Genomic DNA, 19100 nt, shown 5'->3' on the forward strand with positions numbered 1-19100 from the left:
AATTTGGTTTGTATATTTATCTTATTTCTAATACTCTATAAGAAAAACGCACAAAAAAAACAGTAAAGGCCTAAAATAATGGGGAAAACTAACAATGGAACAAAAATTAATGTTATATAATAATTAAAATTTCTTATGTTTAATGAATTTACAGCATCTGATTTCATACATTCTACTGCATAATTTAAAGTTATTTGAATTTTACAAAAGTAAAAAGCACCAAGTGATGGCAGGAAATACTTACATATATAATTAGTTACAAAGAGTGAAAAGACTGAAAAGCTAGGACATTATTTAAAAATAAAGATAATTTAAAAATCAATACGAAAAAGAAAGTATCTTTACTATAAATTAAAAGACAAAAATTATTCAATTTGCAAATTATGAATTTTTTAATCAAAATAGTGATATGGTTTTTGTTTGTTACAAATAAGTTATCAGTAGTTATTAGTCATTCTTTTTTCATTGAAAATAAGGTATTTCTGCCATTCACAAATATCTCCCTGTCCTTTTTTCTGATTTCTGGTTAGACAATGCAGTTTTACAACAGAGTGATGGTGAAGCAAGTATTCTATAGTCTTACAGTATTCACTTACCGGTACCCTTTATTCTAATCTAACTAAATCCAAAATCCCACTGGAAAAGTTCTTTGAAGATACCTACATAATTAAAAAGCAAAAAGACTAACTATCTGAAGGCACCAAAAGGTAAATGATCCCTGTCTAACTATATAATGACCATCACAAATGAACTATAATTAAGTTTTTGTTCATTAATTAGTCTTGAAAAGACAACAATTATCTATTTTTCACCTTTGTCAAAAGAGGTTTTAGTGACTTTAGTCTAGAGTCAGAAGAAGGGGCACCTATGATACCCAAAAACACACCTTTTGTCTAGCGGCACTTTAGATACTAGGCAAAGTTGTTACAGTCTTTTAAAAAAGCAGTAAACAGAAATATCTATGAGCTTTTGTTTATTAGTAATTGGACACCCTACCTATGTTGTATTGGAGACAAAATGATTCCTTCCAACATAAGAATGGAGATTTTCTAGATCAGTAGGCACTTCAATTAATTGATGTAATTAAACATGTAAAGGAAAGCATTGCTCTTTTCAAAGTTTGTTTTTGTGTTAGGTCTTCCTCCAATTATAAGATTCTTTTCAGGGACCTGGATGAAGACAATAGGTTGAATGTATTTAATTAAAGTAACACTTAAAACTAAATACTCCTGGTTTTACTTAATGATATTCTATCTTAATTATAAAGTTATTATTTAATAAGTGCCTTGTTCTTCTAATATTATCAATACTTAATATAATTTAACAGAATTTTTGGAAAAAGCTTTATATCATAAAAAAAAAAAAGGATTAAAACATTACATTTAATTACAATCTAACCTAAGAGCCAAGATATATGCCATATGATGATGATGATGATGTTTTTAAAGTAAGGCCTAATAATAAAAAAAAATCTTAAAACTTGAGACTTGAATGAGATTTCAAAAATCAAATCAAACATTCTTTATTCATCACCATCAGAAAAATACAAAGAAAAAAAAAACAATAAAAGAAAACAAGTCAATAAAGAGAAGAAAAGGAACACATAAAAACTCAAAAGATCTTGAATTGTGTACCATAAAATTACGAAAAAAATGAAATAAAAAGTTCAGCAAGTATCATATCGAGTTAAAAAAGCAAGTAAATAAACTACATCCTAAAAGGTAATCTGAAACAACTTCGGAATTAGGCCAAAACATTTCACATAACAATAAAACCAACAATTGCAGAAAGTTACAGTCATAAAAATGCATTTTTTTCTAATAAATACCTTATTTAGCCTCATATCAGTCACTTGGGATAGAAACCTCATGTCTTCAAAGAGGAATGTACTGATTTTACATTTTGTGAATTCTAAATGCAACAACCATGTCATACTAGCAAAGATAGTTAAAAGTCAGCAACAACAAGTATGGTACTTCTTGTCAGAATTATGTAATGTAAACAAAATGAATCTTTGTATTTTCGTTTTATTATATGAAAATCTAGAGATCAATAACCTAAATGTATATGTCCAAATAACTTTCATAAGAAAATAACTATAATACACTATTAGCAGTATATTTTTCTCAATCAAATAAACTCTAGGCTACATATTGAATATAGTATATGCATGGAGGAAATATTTAAAATAAATAATTCTTTGGTAGATGTAATACTATGGTTTTACCAACACCTTGATGGAAATGGAAATGTACATATAGAAACAAAATTATGAACTGATAAAATAAATGGAAAATTTTAATTTATTAATAGAAAAAAAATACATGCATTGTATAGGTTTTCCTATAGATTTTGTTATCAATTCAATTAATTACTGGCAACTAAAGATGGATTATAAAGGAAGTCACATGCAATTGGTGGTGGGAGTTTTCTTAATTATTTAGTGTAGTTTTAATTTAGTTTGTCATTGTCCCACACACTGACCATGTTTAATTGCAACTTAGATTTATAATAGAAATTCCTATTAGCTATATCTATTCTTCAGTTTAACAAACATAATACCACTAAACTTCCAAGGCATAAAAAACAATGCTTTCCTAACCATGGAGAAAATAGCCCTAACTATCTGAAAAATATTGAATGAACAAACAAGAAATAAGAATTAGGTTTTTATTGTTAATTAATTGGTGATTAAAAGGCCAACACTTATCTAATTTTTACCTCTCTGTAAACATAAGTTTTAGGTTTTAGACATAAGACAGGGAACCAAGCTGTGTTGTCTAGACTAAGCTAAGGGTTAGGAAACAAGTACAGTTTAGGAACTAGCTATTACCTAAGAAATAATAAGATTATTCAGTTACATGGTATTTGTAAAAAGTTCTCCGAAAAACAAAGGCAAGACAAATAAAGAAATCTTTTTCAAAAAACAAAATCTGACTATCAGCTAAGAAACCACAATCAAAAGAAACCTAGAGATTACAAAATAAAAATAATTATAAAACAGCAAAACAATACAATAAAATACAATACAATACACATATAAAAATAAAAAATGCTAAGAAAAAGCTCTAAAAAAAACATACGTTCAATAAAGTTAGTTTATAATTTCCCGGAAACCGTGTGGTGCAAGACAGTGTAACATGCTACTTTTTACAATAGACATCCCATCCAAGGTTGCAGGCAATCTCAGCAGGCATATCAAATCAAATAAATACTCATTTATATGTAATGATCCATTTTTCCATAGCCCCAGCCTTTCACTGTCAGTCTAGACTCTAAAAGTAATAATTAAAAACCAAATAAAATACCATAAAAAATTATTATTCAATGTTATTTTCAGCAATTAATTGTTCTTAATAATTATTAATACTAGAAGTTCTACATGTGGTTATGAACACATTTGAATGGGATGAATAAGTATAATAAAAGTGCACTCCTCCCTGATAAAACTACACTGGTAAATTATTTATAAAAAAAAAATTGTCAAGAAAAATTGATTTTGTTATACACAAAGTATTTCTTTACTTTCGAATAACTGTAACCTAAAAAATGAAAGCAATACTAAATATGGAACTTTATTGTGTTAAGACTTTACGAAAATGTTAAAGAAAAATTGTGTTGTGTGAATATTAATCTAGGTTGCGCATCAGAAAATGATGACAACATGCATGTACATTTTGGAGCGCAAGAAGTAAATGAGAGGGACATGCACATTGCACTCTGTCAATCAGTCGGCAGTTTAAATTGAATTGGTAAGTTATAGATTTAAGATGTAAAGTATTGGAATAATAAAACTACAGCTGCTTACAGACTTCAAATCAACACAAAAAGTTCCACATGGTTGTGGTAGTGGAAAATAGATGATGTACACAGACACTAACGAAAGTGGTGGTCGACTATAAATTTTGAGTTTTTGTAGATCCGGCCATTGCAGTACACAACAGAGGAGATTGTGTAGTTGATACGTGACAGAACCTTAAAATTCACGATCAATTTAGTAGCATTAATAGATATTTTTTCACAGTACACAATACAAACACAGAATATGCATGACTTAATATCAATTAAACATGTATTGTCTACCAAAAACATGAAAAATGAAGATTAATTAATAAGACTTTAATATGTTATTTTGTAGTTTTAATAAAGTTAATCACTTCCGCAGAAAAAAAACGAAAACAAATAATGTTTTCACTTATAAAATGACAAAATAAAACATGGTTAAATTCAACCAAAAATCCATTGGCTGGCAGCCAATTTGACAATTTTTTTTCTTTAAATTCCAGTTTTTTTCAGGTAAATACATTTTTTTGGATCCAATTTTTGGTAAAAATGGATAACAATTATGTTACATTAAAATGGCATATTCAACAAAAATTATTTTTTCTGGGGGACAATACATCTTTAAACATAAATGGAAGAAGACTATATAAGTTATAAAATAACTTTAGGATTAAAGAGAATTTTTTTTTAATGAATTTTTTATTTTATTTTATTTCAACAATATTTTATAAGGGTGATCCATTCAGCATAAGCTGATCATTAGGGACCCTCAAATAATACAAACAGTAAATACAAAATAAACTATAAAAATACAAAATTAACAAAGATATAAAAAATAAATATATATATATAAATATACAGTAGGCCTACAATGAAAGAAGGATAAAAAGAAACACAATTAATACTGGTAATAGAGATTTATGGTCCAATAAATTATGAGAAATAAAGATCCACACATTTTGATAAGCTATTTTTAAATAAATTTAAATTTATTAAATTCACATAAAAACTAAGAAAATGATTTCACTTATAAATACATAATACTTTAAATTAAGGGTTAGGCCTACTAACTCAATTGTTGGTGAAGTTAATAAATATAATGGTTTGAAAATTGTTTAATTCATTTTTTCATGGAGACAATATATCTTTTAATGTAAGGAATATCTCCTCTGTTTTAAATACTCTGTGGAAGAAAAAAATATTGATTTAAATTATATAAAAAAAAAATATGGTTAAAAAAAAAAAAACAAATAAGACAAATATACATTTTAGTAACACCATAATATCTTTAGATATTATTCAGACTAACATAACAACTATTATATACATATATTTGTCCTTTTCCGTTTTGTAAATGGCAAGCCAACTAGATGATGAAAATTTAAAAAAAATAAATTTTATCATATTGATTTCATATTTAATAGGCAGTCAATAACCTAAGAAAGATAACCAACATAATAATATTACTAAAACACTTGTAAGCTTATTACATATAGCATGTCTTCAGTATGCGATACTTTATCATTTTCAAGGGAATTAGATAGGTTTACACTGCATTTTATTGCCTTTACATTTAACCAATCGTAGACATGAATCTGTGCTAAAAAAGCATAAATCTAAATCTTCAATCTAACCAACTTATTAGTTGATAAATTTATGATATAATGTGTCTACAGAACTATAAAAATCAATGGCCATATCATTGCTTCAATAGATTTAATTTAAACAGATGATATAACTTACAGTATTTTATATAGAAGATGTTACAACTAAGGATAATTAGAATGAATGTAAGTGGGTCCTAGTGGAAAGATACAAAAAGAGGGAAAGTGCAGGAGAATAACATTAACAAAGGTTTGCAAGATGTAAAGGCAAGCCGCTTCTTATTAGGGGTTAGTCCAGAATTTAGAAGACAGATACAATTTATTCATTAAAAAAATACAATAAAAATAGTAACTTGATTTAGAAGAAATGAGGTTTTTGCAGAAAGCCTCAAATTAACTATTGCCCTGTAAGTATATCCTTGTCATTTGATTAAAGGATCATGGGTCACATGATATTCAATAAATAAAATACTCCATTTAACCCATGTGACATCAAGAGTACATTTTTGTTTTATGTGAGTGATTTGTACTATGCATGTTTGTCTTGTTATATGCAATCAAGACCTTCAAATGACAAGGTTATACTGATGTTATATAAAACAAATATTAATGTTATTATATTCGTTCAATGGTTCAAATATATTCACAAATATTACATATATTATTAATTATGTGTATTATAGTAAATTTAATCTAAATAATAATAATAATAATAATAATAATAATTTATTTGGAGATTACACTTTTACAACAGTGGCACTCGACCAAATGGAAGGTGCATCCAAAAGAAATGTACAAAAAAAGACAACATGTACAAAGCTGTTCAGGATAAAATGTCATTCTGCAATCGTTCATGTTTTTTAAGCGTTTTTAGCGTGCACAGAATGGTACATCATGAAATCGAAATCTACCTAAAATTTGTCTATGCAGCCGCTTACAATTAAATTTGTAATATAAAACAGAAATATTCTACAGCACTAATGATACTGACAATCCTTTGGGATTTGAACATATCAATTCCACAAACTAAGTGTGAAAAATAAATGGGCTAGGCCTAAATACATACAATTATTTCTTGTTAAATAGTTTTCTAGCATAGCATCAAAATCTGTATAATTAGAAATAATTAACTAGATGAAATTGATTTTATTTTCATAACACCAAAAGAATCATTTAGTTAATAAAATAGCATCAGGAAATGACACTGAAGGGGAGATCAAAGGTATAGGAGAGTCGCACTCTGTAAAAACAATTGTGTTAAAAATAATTAAACGAATTGTGATTCTTGCAGCTAGATCTCATTTACCATTAATAGCTGTGTTGCTATTCCTCTTAATGCTCAAGACATATGACGCTTGATTGATCACAGTCCACCGCAATGATCATACCATTATTTGTGAACACTATACAGTAAAAAAAAACCAATTGTTTTGGTTAAAAACCATGTGATGGGACAATAGACAGGTAGTAAGGGCATTTAGTCTTGGCCATTCAGTTGATAACAGTCATAGGATCAGTGGCAAAGTTTTGTTTTTATTTTTTTACAAGAGATTAAGAAGCTTTTATGTATCAAAACCTCTTTGAGGTGTCGGCTTTGTTTTATACAACATTAGAAATACAAAAGATATTCTTGTCGGCTACAACAGTATTACTAACAGTATTACTAAACTTAGTCAGATTAGCAGGGGTAAATCAAAGGGAAAACTGTCTTTAATGGCACAATGGTGTCTTTCCATCAGAACAGAAGAGAGATGCAATTCTTGAAATAAAGAAATGACAACAGCTAATAGGCCAGTTACTAACATTTTATAAAAGTGAACCCAAAAATATTTAGTTTCCAAAAACAAGCAGAATCAGGAACATGGAATTTCATGTTGAAGCAGAAAGCTTTTTCAGATGTTTCCTCTGATAGACACTCAATTCTATATACGCTTTTAGGATTCAAATTTAGTGATAAATTGTGTCTAAGAGAATTGATATTTTAATTCTGCTAAAAACCTCTCTTATACCACACAACATTGTTCAAAAGAGAAATTGATTTTCATGGATACAAGAAAAGGTTAATGTTTTTAAAATGAGGATAAGATGAATTGTAATAAAACAACCCCAAACAAATCAATCTTCATTGTAAAGTTTTAAATTGATCACTATTTACTGAAAAAAAAAATCATTAAGCAGGCATTCTTTAGAAAGACAACATAAAACGAATAAGCCTAAATGATTTGGTATTATGAAGAATAGATACACTGAATGATAGATGTTAATGGTTAAACACCCAGAAGATTCGACCAATGAGAATCCTATCTGTGAGTCATGGATTTCAGATCCTAAGATACGATTAAGTGATAGATACAGTGTAGTGCCTTGTCCATCTGCTAACACCTATTGTCTTTCTACTTTTGTTTTGTTGCTTCTTACACAGTCTTCTGTGCTAAGGCTTTATAGATACCTTTGAATAGTGTGGTTATTGATTAAAAGTATTTGATAGTAATACATAACACTATTGTAAAAGAATGATAAATTCTCCAGAGATTAGCCTATTAAATAATGTATTTTTCCCAGATTATCTTTCAATAAATAGCATTTATCATCAAATATTATTGAAAATGTATTGCAACTGTTGCTTGATGGTTGGTTTAGTGTGGTGCATTTTCAGGGCTTTATTAGGAGGCAGTAAGACTTTTCTAATATTGCCTAACTGCATAGGGCCTAACTGCATAGGGCCTAACTGCATAGGGCCTAACTGCATAGGGCCTAACTGCATAGGGCCTAACTGCATAGGGCCTAACTGCATAAGGCCTAAAAGAACCATTATTTTAGTTACTATAACCAAATAATCTAAAGAAAAGAAAATTAGTTTTGAAATACAAAATAATGAATATCTATGAATGGGAAGAATATTTTGAAAGATTGTTCTATTCCAACAGTTAAACAGAGCATAGCAATTATAGACAGTGCACTCTAGAGGTGGGTTTATTGTTGGCTATTTTGTTATATCTTTTTACAAGCTGACCATGCAATAGTCCTCTTTAAATGAAAGAAACGGCATGTTGATACAAAAATAACCAATCAAATTGCAAGGAGACGGAAGGAATGTTATAAAAAGTTATATATGAAAATTAATAGTGATTTCACTCTTTCTTGATTAAATTAACTTCCTTGATTACACAGATTTTTAGTCAAATCATTCTCCTATTAATTGAAAATCTATGACATAAGGGTTCAGATCTTTGAAAACGAGTAGTTCTAATTCTTCTGTGGCTTGAAACATTACATCCATCACAGCCAGGAAATTCCACACACTATGTCAATGTGGTAGAACATATCGATATTATGTGCTCTTTAGAAACACAGTGTTATTCCTTGCTTATAGGAATTAATAAACTGGTGCGACTTCATTTGATAACAATTGTAATTATTAGTTGTTTATCGGAAGCTGGTATGAAGTGGTATATCAGTTTCATTGACGGCCTTAAGCTAGTTATAGTACCAAATCCATTTTAACTCCAGGCTAGGATTATTTCAATCAAGCAATACTATACAGAAGAATTGTACTAGCTACCACAGATTTATAAAGTCATTTCAATTAAAAGGAAGCACTAGGCTATTGGTTTTCATCAACTCAAATAATATACGTAATAATGAATGTAATATCTAGGAAATTAAACTTGTTATGATGCTGGTTTCATGTCATTGAACTAAATATTAGCGTATTAGAGAGGAGGAGAGATGTTCAATTTAATTTAGATTTAATCTACTTTATATCAAGTTGTTTTGTGAATTTACACGCTCCAAAATAGAAAATAAATCAAAATGGTTTTGAATTATATCTTGCTGTTTGACTTATCTTAAATTGAAAGTTAGATTGAAATCAAATTGTATTTATTTTATTATCTGTTTTTGTTGCATATGCAACTATTTAATCATTACAGACATTTTTTAAAGATCTCGGAACTTATGTTCATATCCGATGTTGGCTTATAAAGATATTATGATTTATCTCTCTGAAAATTATAGTACAAAATTTTAATAAACATGGAACACATTTATCCTCTTTTGGATACTACTGTATAACTGAATTTTTGTAAAAGTAAAAAGAACTATGTAAGTCGACCTCTTTTATATATAATTTTTAGTTATAAGACTGAGTTACTTTTTTGTATCAATTTATCATGACCATAATAAAAAACAAACTGTTATATGTATTTTGTTGTGAATAAATAAAGATTCACCACTAATACAACTATACAAATGAAAAACTTGATTTCAATTGTATATGCTTTAATCAAATGCTAGAATATCAAGAGAAATGTCTTTAATATAGGCTTAAGCAAAACCAAATTGCTATCCTTGCTATAGAGGGAATAGCCAATCTTTCTTTTTTGTCTTGGTCTAATTTTGGCCTGGAAGCATTTGGCCTATTTAAAGAGTCAGGTCTAATTTATTGAAGCAGTTTTGTGAGAGCTTTTATTTTCCTAATTCAAGAGATTGGAGCAGCTTTTCCCTCCCTTATTTCAAAATCCTGGATCCCCATCCAAACTTGATGTGTTGGTAAAAGGTAACAATGAAACTGGTACTTTATTGCAAAGTAGTATGACACACTTAACATTTTCAGCAGTACAACGATAAATGCATAATCTAAATCTATTTATTAGCAAAATTTTCTATGTTGTGTTTCCATGGATCAGTCTAACATATTGTATGCTACAATATGTATAAATATATTTGATATTAATATCATTACAATTTACATCAGTAGCTAATTAATTCAGTTGAGGTAGGCGTAAAATGGAGATGAGTAAACGAAAACGTCCCAAAAGGCCTTGAAAGTCAGTATCATTGTAGACAAAGTTAATGAAAGCTCTGCTACAGGATACAAAATCAATCAAAAATATTTACTCTGTCGCCGATTAGGGACACCATACTTACCTCTAACATCTGCCCACTTGTAATAGTTTCTACTGTAAAAATGAACCTCTTATATAAATAATTACATATGTTTCTTTGTAATATTTATATTTGCTTACATGTGTATACACACTTGAACAATGTATACAAACTATTTGAACAAATATACATTTTGTAGACCAGATAGCGGCCACAATGAGTAACATTGTCTTATCAGATCAGTCCCCTTATAAACCTGACCTACTTTCAAATATCATTGATAATAGAAGACTAACAGAATACATTTCTCATAGTCATAAAATAAAGAGGAACTTTTGTTAAACTTGAAGGATAGATTTCAGTATAAAGCTTTACAATGTGTTACATTTTATAACAAAAATAACAGTTTTTTTATTGAGGTATAAAAATACCTACCTTATGATAAAATCATATATCATCATTGTATGGTTTTTATTGGCCTGGTAAAGGAGGATTTTAAGTTCAAAAGATAACAATATAATCTGTGTAACATATTATGCAAAATTTAGTAAAAGTAAGATACCTTTGTTACTACAATAGAGCCATACACTTACTTCACAGTGTATTTAATAAATCATATTTACTATCACACTTCACACTCAAAGTAGATGCTTAATTTACCTTTGATTAACATACAAAAATACTATTAATTATTTAGTTAAAACTTTATATATCCAGATAAATTGTATGTAATTGTGTAGTAGCTAAAGCTTCAGTTATATCTCGATAATCACATCATCCTTTGTGCTATCATTCATCTTGTTAAAAATACCAGGAATGAAATCGTTTGTGACTACTCGTCATCCGCAGATTAGCGGAAGTAGTATATATAATGATAGGAGATAACGCCGTTTGAACCATCCTCATTGAGTTAATTATACACGTAATGGTGATGCGTTTTTATCTGCAGCAATGTTTTTAAGAGAAATTTATGGCCTAAAAACTTGTCTGTTAGTTTTAACATTCATCATTTTGATAAGGACACACAAATAAAATATTATTAAATGCTGAAAATCAATTATGAGAACTAAAAATATTTGCAATTTTTACATAGAATTATGAATATATTATGTATGAATCTATATAGTTTGTATATTATAGAGTGTGTATTAATTCTATTCCATAAATTTGAAATATTTGAAATTATGCAATTAAAAACATACATAAAGAACATATTTTACTTGAGTATCCTAAATTCAAGAAAATAATGGAAAAAAAAGAGAGTAATATGTCAATATGTATTTGTAATAATTATGATGAACAAATAAATGTGGTAGATTACACCACAAAAGAGAAAAAAAAAGAAAAAAAAAGAACATATTTTACAATGAAAACAAATATTTGCTATATACAGTACAATTGAGAAAAATAGAAAATACCAAACCAAAGGTCTTTATCTGCAAACATTGATTGGACAACCAATAAACTGTTATTATAACTATAACAAAATTGAATAATATTGAAATTATTATTATTAAATGAGTTCAAATAAAAAAATTATATTAAATTATCTGTATTAAAGTTGTAGCATACAAAAATGTAATAAACAACAATCAATTTCAACAATAACCTTTTAAAAATACCAATTAAATATTTACAATCCACATTTTAAATCTCATTTTAATTCTAGTTATTTTAGTTACCTATAACAAACACTATATACTACTATTCTTTTGATGTTCGCGTTTGTGGTGTATTATAGCAACCAATTATTGTTAAAAATGCCTTTGAATGAAAAATCAACAAGTAAACAGAAACAATACTCTTGTAATTGAAACTCCAAAGTTCCAAACACAAAACATAGGAAATGGCATAATATACAATTTTATCAACAACAATCAAGCACAATTGTTTGTTGGTATTTTTGAAAGCATGTAGCCATCAGGCATTCACCAGTCCAGAAAACTTTTTGTTGCTATATGAAAAGAAATTACTGTAATCTTGCAGTAGCGATCTGAACTGATATCAAAGCATAACAAATAGGAAAATAATAGCGGTTTATACAAGTAGAATGGAGGGAGGGAATCAGATCCGAACTGGAGGGGGTAACATCAAAGGGTATCGGCACCTCAGTGGTATTAGCAGAAAACAATAGTACATTGAAACTAGTACAAAATTTAGATTAGCACAATTCGTAGGATTACTATATGTAAAGTCAGCCCTTTTTCGGGATCTGGTTGCCTGTAATCCAGTTGTGAAAAGGCTACAATAAACATACAATTGAATTTAAATACTGGTTCCACCTCTAGCTATATAGGTCTAAAGTGTATTTTAGACTTTAATCAAGGTATTTAGCGGAAGTTTTTTCTAAGCATCAAAGGAATGGGTGATAACAAACACCCCTTCCTTTCATCTGATAAGCTTTAGATGTGATAACCTAACAAAAGTAATAATAACGTTGTTTTGGTATTGATGACCCTATGTAAGATGTACTTTTTATTTTGTACTGTAAAAGTACCTGTTAATACAATGGATGTCATGCTTTACCAGTTATTTGTACAGTAGTAACCTGTAAAATATAATAATAGGTTAGAAATTGCCAAATAAACTAATTCCAATTGTGGAGTTTAAATCAAATACTTGCACTAAACTAATGTATTATCTCTGGTCAATTTGTTTTTTGGATTTTTTTTTGTTTATAAAGAAAAAAAAATTACTCCTAAAAATATATATAACTAAGTAGAAAGCTAAATTAACTGGAGAAAATGCTCAATACCATGGGTAGAGCTTAATACAATAATTATTGTATAAATCCAAAGGCAAATTACTGAAAAAATGACAATGCTGTAGGTATCAGTGGCTGGATCTCAATGGAGATACCAAAAAAAAAGCGAAAAGCTAAATCAAAACAATAAGTAAAACAGCCAGAAAAGTTAGCAGATCTTTCAGGTAACAGTAGCCCTTCATCAGTGTATATATATATGTATATATATATATATATACTCAGGTTGAAATTTTCAGACCGTTTGGATAGAGTGCTCAATACCAAGGTAGAGCATAAATAAAATAACAGCAGAAAACTTGGTTACTTCATTGTTTTAATCACTACAAATTTGTTTCGTACGACCAGCATGTAGCTGGCCGCACTCTTCAGGTGAAATATAAAACATAAGTTTTATATTTCACCTGAAGAGTGCGGCCAGCTACATGCTGGTCGTACGAAACAAATTTGTAGTGATTAAAACAATGAAGTAACCAAGTTTTCTGCTGTTATTTTATATATATATATATATATATATAATTTTTGGGAATTGGAGCATGATTATAAGTGGAAACATCATTTCATTTACATATGGTATATTTTTTATACATTGAAAATTGTGTTTTGAGACACAAATACAAAACAGTGTTTCATAAGTGGAAACATCATTTAATTTTTTAAATCATTTACATATAGTATTTTTTTTTATACAGTGAAAATTGTGTTTTGAAAAAAAGAACTGAGGGAGAACCTGTTACGGAAACAATTTGCACAAGAGATGATAGACAGGCAACGTTTACAGCTCAGTAAAACCTAAAAAATATAGCAATAACATTAGCAAAGGGTCAAGTCCACTAGCTCCATGGTTTTGTGGTAGAACGAGCCTTCTCGGAAAAGGACTTTAACCATAGGCCGGTACACCAGGCCCCATGGGAAAAGTTTTGACTGAACAGAGTATAACTCCCGTATTCTTAAACCGGACTTTAGTCGTAGTTCGAAGTTCGATATGAAAAAGTCGTAGTTCGAGCTATTACTTCAAATTCGATTCATAAATGACGTAGTCAACGTTTGAGTTGGACTTAATGAAGTCGAGCTTTTAGTCGAGTTGCACACGTCTGGGTAACAAAGGCTATACATTGGCCAATGACAAGAGAGTATTTGAGGAGCAGACGAAATTTTGCGCATTGATATTACTTTCAATTTTCTTACAAAACTGTTTACGCATCCGGACTATATACATGAAAAATAATTTTAATCGTTAATTATTAGAACAAGATCAGTATTAATTTAACACAAGTACTTTTGATTAACAACAAACGAAATCTTCAAAATATATTTAGGAACCATGGGGGTACAGTAACTTTCATATTTTCTAGGCCTTCAACAAAGTATGATTGTGACGAACCACGCACTTTATATCGTGACAAGAAAGCGCTAGGCCCCCTAAACATTCCATCGCGTTTTGAATTTCCGCATCTCCCATTGTCGCTATGGCGTGACGTAGTTCAAGTCGGACTTGCGTGAAGAAAATAATGTAATTTGTATACGGTTTTAAATAAAGATGATTTTCGTTATTATAACATATACCAATTTATATTTAATTAAGCTAATATAAAAATAGATATTTCATTCTTCAATATCTGGCAAGTATAACAACTCAATGACTGTTACGTTTTTTATAAACATCGTTTAAAAACCATTTAGTCGACCATTTAGCCTGCCCCCTCCAGGACTAAAAAAATAGATCAAAATCCGTCTCAATTTAGTCAAGGTTGGCCTTATTTAGTCGGCGATTTAGTTGAAGTTCGGTTTATGAATTAAAATGACGTCATTTTTAAAGTTTTAGCTCGAACTACGACTAAAGTCCGGTTTAAGAATACAGGCGTTAGGAAAAAATAAATAATAATAAAAAAAAAATTGGCTTAATAATGATAGGTGCAAAGCGTACTGTACTTAAAAAATTTCAACTTATCTTTACTTTTGGCCCCCGTAAACCATAAAGTAATACTAAAAGTAAGAATACTTTTAATAACAGATTTATCAAAGAATATATAATAAAAGGGTTAACTTAAGGATTTAAGTCTACCTAGAAAAGAATAACAAATGCAAAATACGGTATAAACATTTGGAATGGCCGTTGCTATATACAATTTTCCGGTATATACAAAAAGGAAGCTTTAATTAATATTCTGCTATTTCTATCAACAGTCCATTGCCAACTCTTTACTAGGCCTATTTTCATCATAGTATACATATCAACAAATTAAATACATAATATGTTATAATAGCCGTTAAACTTCCGGTAATTTATATACACTAATAAATAAATGGGTTTCAATTAATTTTTCTAATAGTATATATCTTAAAATCTTATTAAAACGTACAAAAACAGGCATAGAAAATATATTTATCTAAAAATTATCTGTCAGATAAGAAATGCCTTTGAAGGACCCGAACATTTCCGACAAAAACGACGTCAAACTAGGTAGAACTATTATCAGAAAATCTTTGAGCTTGTAGTATTGTGATTGAATCAAAAGGTGCGAGGTTTTTGCATTTCTTTATCAATACAATTACATGTATAAAGAATACAACAGGAAATGATCTATACTATTAAAGGGCAACAATCATAATGGTATTAAAGCATAAGTTATTATGTAATATTGTGTACTACCTGGTACAACCCGGCAAAGCTTTATGGTTAAAATACTTGCTTACCAGCCATTGAGTACTAGTGTCTAATTATAGGCTCTAAATTTCAGTAAAATACTGTCATGCAAAAGATTATAACAGTTACTAATAGTTTAGCACTTCTTTTTACCTATCTTTAGGTCTTGGACCCATTCCCCTTTTTTAAAAATCATGTATTCTCCACTGCAAATTATAGTGTCATTCAGTACCAGGATTTTATTTTGTCGAAAACATATTGCTAAAAAATGCTAATCACACTGGACTTTCATTTACTAAAATTAACCACACCCTTGGTAAAACAAGCCATGAAGTTTTAGACACATTTATAAGACACATTCTCTAGTGTTATATTAATATTATAACAATAATTGAAATTACATTGAAAAAACAAAACCTTTTTGGGCCAGCCCAGGAGTATTTATTAGGCGATATTAGTTGACATTGTGTTCCTAAACACCGCAGGAAAGTGGAAAGAATCTTTAGAGAGTTATAATTTTAAAGAATATATATACTATAAAGCCCAACATTTTCGCGGCCCTAAATTTTTGCGATTTTACATTTTTTAACTATTTGGCGACCTTTTATTTTTGCGATTTGAGTTTCTTGTGTAATTTGTTGAACCAAATTGGCGAATGTATTTCACCTCCGCGATGAACGTCAAACAACAATTGAATAGCGTCGAGTAAAATTACAGAATATGAAAGAAATTACAAAAGTCGCGAAAATAAAGGACGCGCAAAATTGTTGGGCTTTATAGTATTAGTTAATTTCTTCATCTAACTTTCATTAAAATACAATAAAACAATAAACTCAATTCAATTCAGTTTATTATTTCACATTTTAGCACAATACAGAGACCAGAAATGCCAATTCCATAAAGGCAATTGTAACATTAATAAGAAATCACAGAGATATTTGAAAAAGGAAAAGCAAATTGTACAGATAGACTATCAGTCAAAAAACCGGTAAACATTTCTAACAAACGGTTTACTGTAATTCTGTGAAATTTTCTAAATAATCTTACTGAATGGCATTCACGATTGATTCCATTTATTCCTGATCAGTTTCGACAACATTCAGTAATCTCTGGTGGCTGAGTCATAAATAGGGTCTGACCAGACCACACCTGCGACCGATGTCGTGCCTTGATGATGACTCCAGAGAGCCAAGAGGAAAGAGGTTATAGCTCAAGTAACACTTGGACAACACAGGAACACATGATGGAAACATCACACCTTGTGTGTTAACTAGAGAAGTACCATGTCCACAGGTGGGGTTGCAGAGGGAAAAAAGAAGGTAACTTGTTCACATTGGTTGACAATGTGCCAAGTATACTTAACAGGTGTGTACGTCAACAAGTTATATTCCATGTGGGATTCCATATGGGAAATCTTCCAAGTAAAGGAAGTGAAAACTACATACAGAATTTACATTATTATTGTTTTTGCATTAATAATTGAACTAACATTATTTTCTTCTATCTACATATATTTTCTTTTATTTCCTTGATATGGTTATTTTATTTCCTTTTCTATGATTTGGCAAATCCATGTACATTTCATGCCCTTTATTTGTTGAAAATAAAGGGTGCATAAAAATAAAGTACTTTAATATATCAGAGGCCTATTGTTAGATGTAAAAACTGTAATAATTAATTAATCTTTCTCCTCCTCTTCATAAACCCCTTCTTTTCTCACCTCATTTCATCTAATAATCTTTCAATTAAGTAATGGAAATTAATATTGCATTTGAACTATTTAAAGTATAATTCATTATTCCGCTGTAGATCATTTTTCAATATATTTTGTGAATTCTGTAATGACAACTTTGCCGACTGGGAAGATTCCCAGCGGATTGTTCTTTAATCTAGTTTGCCTTACATGGCATTTAGCTTGCCTGCGGTAATTAAACGAGTAAACAGCAAAATCCATTGACCTCCTGAGACATCCTCAAACATCTTGTGAAACCAGTTCGAAATGATTAGAAGTACATTGCAACAAATAAAATCAAGAATCGTTGCTGTACGACGTATGTAATTCACTCACGCAGAAGGTGAAATTAGAGTTCTCCTACTCCATTGGAATGACAGTATAGATCGTACCGTAAGAAGGAGTCATTACACTTTTAATCATCTGACTTTAATCTTTTCTAATCCTATAAAGGCTTGATGCAATCGCAACTTACTTATAATTTGCTTTCTTAAATCGTGGACAAACCAAAAGTTAATCATAATTTTGCTGATTGGCTTGGAAGATGTAATTTAACCTGCTTTGATGAAATCATCGGCACTTTGATTATGCCGTGATTTATAATCTTTGGTACAAATTAGCTTTAATTGTCAAATTTTATGAATGCTGCTTCCTTTATAAAAAAAAATCTCTTCTCACCTCTTTTTAGGTTTGCCTTGTCTCATTAAAAATCTAGCCTTTTTAATATAATTTTGTAATTAGTGGGCACAATATGAAATTATATAAGCCTGTAATGAAGAAGGGTTTGGAACTGAGAAAACACTTTTTTAGCTTGAGAATAATTAATCATTGGAACGCATTGCCATATGCAACATCTGTGAACGTTTTTTAAGGAAATTGGAAAAGTATTGATCAAATAAGGATTTTAATACCATTCGAAGCATAACTGACTGTCTTTTATATCATTTTTGTTTAGATTATTGTAACTGAATGGTGGAGTTATAGCTTGATTTTTTTATTACATGGGACAAAATTAACTCCACTCACAAAGACATGTTATAAGACTGTTTATGACGAGCATCAACTGTATATCAGCAGAGTGAAAACATTTGCTATTATGACAATATTATGCATATGCTTACATATTTAAAATAGAAAAATCTCTTAGTGATGATAATATTTCTACTGACTTGCTGGAATTGCTGTTTTGTAAAAATTGCCGTTTTATAGGTAGGCCTACACTAGTTAGGAAAAAGGAAGGCATTTTTTTCAAATTCTCAAACTGTACTTGGCTTTGAGCTTGGTAATGTACAAGCTTGTGGATAAACACACACATTTCATTTTCTTTGTGTGTTTTTGTTTTCAGATTTTCAAAAACATATAGATTATACAACTTTTTCTTCTTTATTAACGTCACTTAGCGAAAATAACATATATTCAACATTAGTGCTCATTCAATCATTTACGATAACATAATTTTACCGACACTCTTTGTATTTCAAAACAATGAGTATTAGTTATTTGAAACATTGGATTAATCATGCGTGATATAAAAAATGCAATACTAAAATAAAGCAATAATACATGCTCTTTAAACAAATTGAAGGGTGTAACGGCTGTAAATATTAATAATTTGTAATGTAAATTCAAATTAGTGTCAGAAAATTAAAGGGCGCAAACTGGCCTTTTACTCAGAGCAGTCCAGCA

The 19100-nt window shown here is 29.4% G+C and overlaps 1 long non-coding RNA gene across 1 annotated transcript in view; it reads right to left on the bottom strand.

The window, feature by feature from the left end:
• The window catches only part of LOC140056815 (uncharacterized), a 108787-nt gene that overhangs the window by 65883 nt on the left and 23804 nt on the right, over positions 1-19100 (bottom strand). The gene's annotated exons all lie outside the window — the stretch shown is intronic.

This window comes from Antedon mediterranea, chromosome 8 (assembly GCF_964355755.1).
Source record: "Antedon mediterranea chromosome 8, ecAntMedi1.1, whole genome shotgun sequence".
NCBI classification, from domain to species: Eukaryota; Metazoa; Echinodermata; class Crinoidea; order Comatulida; family Antedonidae; genus Antedon; species Antedon mediterranea.